We start from the raw sequence: 4836 nt of genomic DNA, 5'->3' as shown, positions 1-4836 counted from the left end.
TCAGCTTAGATATAGCTGATATTGATGAGAAATGTTTGAGATACTTTTGAATAGCAGTAGGCTAGGCTGTTTACTGGAGAGAGAAAAAGATTTCTTGTTCAAATACTCCCATGTCTGTCTAGTTTCGAAGTGGCCACACTATTTACTTACCTTTACCTGGCCTTTTAAGATGCTCAGCTTCCAACAATTAATTCAAAGGCCATCAGACAACTTGGAAAAGTAAGCCTACTATTCATAACCAGTGTTTCTTTGTACAAGTAGACTATATATTGTTGAAAGAATTGAATCAGACAGGAATGAAATGTAACAATTTATTTTTAAGCTTGCATTCAAAACAGTCACCTCACATTCATAGTGGAATAGCAGTAGAACAGCACTCAACTACCACAGTTAGAGCAGCACTCATTTGTCTGATGTGTAGATAGCTGTGGAATTAAAGTTTCTACCAATCTACAACATAACAGACATTGCAATGCATTACACACACTATCAAATGCACACCCACAAAACTGTACACAGGCAGATGGAATACATGATATACATGCAACATATCCGTAAAGAGATGCAGATTATTGCCTACAGCTGAATGCATAAAGACACTAAAAGGACAAAAAACAGTCAAGTGTACTTGGTCAAAAACTTATGGAACAGGGTTAGCATAAAAGTTTGAAATGTGTTTGAACAATGTCTCCAATTTGCAGTTAAACTAAACATAAAAATAAGACACTGACAAAAATCTCTCACAGACACACAAAGCGGAGTAAACTAATTCTTTCTCTGCCACATTCACTCACACAAGCAGTGAAAAATACAGACAGGTTCATACAATAAATAGATTAACAGACACACACACACACACACGCAGACACACACACACACTGTGCAATAAGAAGATTAACATACTAATTGACAAAAAATGCACAAACGCACACATGAGCGCAGCGCGCTTGCACACAAACACAGCAGCAGGAGTACAATCAGTGGTTATGCAGGTGATGTGAAGCAGCGCAGATGACGTATACAAGGTGCAATGACTAAAATCTAAGTGGCATGGTGAAAGAAGAGTTGGGATGGTGTCCTTGAATTATTAATGTGGTTTTCTTCAGTGCGTGGAAAAATCTGATGGCTTGTGGAAAGAAGCTGTTTCCCTGTGTGCTTGTGCGTCACCGCATGCTGTGGTAGCGCTTCCCTGATGGTAGAAGGGAGAACAGTCAGTGTGGTGGGTGAGGTGTGTCTTTGATGATGTTCATTGCCCTCTTGGAACAATGTGACGTGTACAGGTCCTGAATGGCTGGTAGGGGTGATCTTATGATCTTTTCTGCCGTCCTCAACACCCTCTGTAGCGCCTTGTAGTCTTCAGCTAGGTGGCTGCTGGCTGCTGATGAGGATGCTCTCAAAGGCACCCCTGTAGAAAGTGGCGAGTGCAGATGTGGGGAGGTCGGCTCTTCTCATCCTTCGCAGGAAGTGGAGTAGTGTCTGCACCTTTTGGATATGGTGGAGTCACGTTGTGCAGTTGGCTGAGGAGGAGAGGCACAGTGGTTGGTGCTGGGTTGATCAGGTTCAGATCCAAAGTTGCTGGTGTCGTCAGCGCTCCCTCTGAAAACTGTCTCTGTGTCTGTAAAAAAAGAGGCATGTTAATGCTGGGAATGAGACAAAAACAACAACCCCTTATCTCCCTAGAGAAAAACATGAGCATGTAGGCCTATATATGCTTGTGCAAAAGCCCACACACACAGCTACTGTCTTACAGCACACACACAGACAGACAGTTTGGCGTGCGCACACACAGATTGACAGTTTGGCGCGCGCGCACGCGCGCACACACAAACACACACACACACACACACACACACACACACACACACACACACACACACACACACACACACAGAGAATATGGTATGGCGCGCGCGCGCACACACACACACACACACACACCCCTTTGCCTGGGGTCAAGTGTGTCTTTTAGAGGTTGGCCTTACCTGCACATGTGTGAAGAGCAGGAAGATGCGAGGTTGAGGATGGACAGGCAGGACACAAGGTTGTCCTCGTGAGGCATGGAGCCGCCCTGGTCCTGATGCTGGTTGTCCATCACCATCATCATGTGGCTCATCAGACCCATTATGGGCACATCAATGCTGAACAGAAACGACTGCTTTCATCTGCACGCATGCATTCAGACACACACACAAAAGAGAGATACATAGAATATACCAAATCAAAATCACATCCATCATGACCTGGTGCTCTCGTTCTCTCTCGTTCTCTCTCTCTCTCTCATTCTCATTCTCCCTCTTCCTCTTCCTCTCCCTCTCTCTCTCTCTCTCTCTCTCTCTCACACACACTCCTCTTCCCCAACCTTTGCCTTAAAAGAATGGATTTTTTTTTAAGTGCCTTACCTGCACATGTGTGAAGGGCAAGAAGGCAGGTTGAGGATGGAGCTGCCAGCCAGGGGGTCCGGAGCTGTCCTGGTCCATCACCATCATGTAGATCATCAACCCAATTACGACTCTGAGAAGGAAGAATCTCTTACACCTGTGTGCACACATTCGCGCGCATACATGCACACACACACACACACACACACACACACACACACACACACACACACAACAGGAAAGATTAGGTTATATGGCACATTCAAAATCAGCCCCATCACTTTAATGACAAACACAAGACACGTCTGTCCTGTACTGGGGTCACCACTGTGCACCTGTGGCCTACTGTACATCCTGTCTGTCTGTGTGCACCCCTAACTAAAGACAGACACACACTACCACTCTCTTGGCTGTATGACAGACACACACACGCACATGCCTTTCCATCTTTTGCCTTAAGTCAATGGTGTGCTTTTTTTGCAAGATATGCAAAACACAGCAGCACAGGAAGAAATGACTGTATGAAATATGTGTTGGTCCAGTGTAGGACAAAGCACCCAGTTTTAGGTTCAGTGATTTACTTACCACTGTGTGCAAAATGTTAGTGGTGACATCAACCCTCCTTCTGAAAACTGCCTCTGTATCTGTCAGAAAAAAATAATAATGTTAAATGACACCATAGGATACCCTTAACCAAAGGCAGACAGACATACACTGCCACTGTCTTGGTTCTATGACACACACACAAACACACACGAGAGATTCAGGGTTTATGATACATAAAAAGTCCACCTACATACTGAACATAGTTGTCTGCAATTTCCATGTCTACCTCCATCACTCTGGCCACCATATTCCCAAGCCTGTTAAGATATTTGTCTGTGTACCTCCAGACTCTGTGTTGGGGCCACCACTGTGCAAATGTGGCCTACTGTACACCCTCTGTTTGTTTTTGTGTGCACTATTGAAGCTTTGAATATCATTGCATCTGTATGATGATTACACAGGCTGCTATTCTATTCACCTTGTCATGGAGAAACACTAATGACAGTTCAGTTCACACAGACATGCACAACACACCACAGGAAGAAATCGTTGTTTACAACATACGTATTGGCCCAGTGTGTAACTTGTATGGGGTAAATACAACATATTTCATGATCGTATCGTGGTAAAACAAGCAATCAAACCTCCGACTGTCATCATAACAGTCTTAGAATATTTCAAACGAGTAGCAAACCTAGCTAGCCCCTCGTAGTGATTAATAAGAGGTATTTGCTTAATGGCTTCGTGACGAACATCATCAATAATGTAAAGCAAGCAATCACAACATCTGCGTATCGTTGCAAAGACTTGTCAACACGTTTAGCTTTACAAAGATTTGTTAAAACGAGTGGAAGCAAGCCCTTAGTGTAATTGCTATTGCCATTGCCTTCGTGTAGCTTTCAAAAGAAGAAATGTTCAACACCCTTGTCATGTTAACATCTTACCTACACGTTGTCTGCCCATAACTTAGTACTGTACAGTGTGACAAATAAACACAACGTCTGAAATAAACAGAAAATTACGAAGTGAGTTCCGTTAGCTTGAAGCTAAAATATTAGCCAGATGAGCTAGTTGGTTGTCCCGAGGTGGTTAAATGTTTGCTCTCCGACTGAAAGTCAAGTTGTAAAGCAAACGAGATGTATATTTAAGCATTTACATCGAAAGCTTACCGTCAATTGAGTGATAGCTGCAGTAAAATCCATCCAGTACTTTTGAAAAGTCCCGCTTGTGTTGTCGTTTCGTCGGCCCGTAACTGACGCGGAGTGCCACTGAAATCTCTGTCGCAACTCGAAACGCGATTGGTCAAATCTCTGTAGCTGCCTGGCAAATCTCTGTCGCAAAACGAACAGTGATTGGTCAATTCTCTGTAGCTCAAACTCGACTGACAGGCTGCAGGCCCCACTGTACCCTGTACAAGGCGGATGAGAATTCCGGTGCATATCACAAAAGCTGCCGTTCCCTGGTTCTGGTTCTGTCGCGGCCGGTCCCCGCCCCTGTGCAAAAATGCCAACGCAAATGCCAACGCATGCATATCGTAAATCAACCACGTAGTTACTGTACCCTGTACAAGGCGGATGAGAATTCCGGTGCATATCACAAAAGCTGCCGTTCCCTGGTTCTGGTTCTGTCGCGGCCGTCCCCGCCCCTGTGCAAAAATGCCAACGCAAATGCCAACGCATGCATATCGTAAATCAACCACGTAGTTTTCAATGCATATCGTAAATCAACCACGAGGCTGAAACCGTAAATCAACCACGAAACACGGGCAATATCGTGAATTCACCACGTCCTTGTACATTCTGCCTAGAATTTCCCCCAGAATTTCCCCCAGAATTTCCCACATTTTTTTCGTGAACACTTTACGACTGGCGCGAGATAGGGCTCATGACGATGACTGCAATGATGCTGATGA

General features: G+C 44.5%; 1 long non-coding RNA gene across 1 annotated transcript; it reads right to left on the bottom strand.

Annotated features, from left to right (window-relative positions):
* Positions 1-297: 297 nt before the first annotated feature.
* LOC134455539 (uncharacterized) lies at positions 298-4616 on the bottom strand. The gene is made up of 5 exons (XR_010036117.1): positions 4094-4616; positions 2964-3022; positions 2400-2535; positions 1983-2162; positions 298-1615 (listed from the first exon to the last, which is right to left on the bottom strand). It is a non-coding gene; the product is annotated as an uncharacterized LOC134455539 (long non-coding RNA).
* Positions 4617-4836: the final 220 nt, after the last annotated feature.

Source organism: Engraulis encrasicolus, chromosome 9 (genome assembly GCF_034702125.1).
Source record: "Engraulis encrasicolus isolate BLACKSEA-1 chromosome 9, IST_EnEncr_1.0, whole genome shotgun sequence".
In the NCBI taxonomy this organism is placed as follows: domain Eukaryota; kingdom Metazoa; phylum Chordata; class Actinopteri; order Clupeiformes; family Engraulidae; genus Engraulis; species Engraulis encrasicolus.
Note: the sequence above shows the minus strand (reverse complement) of the source record. Positions and strands in the feature narration are given on the sequence as shown.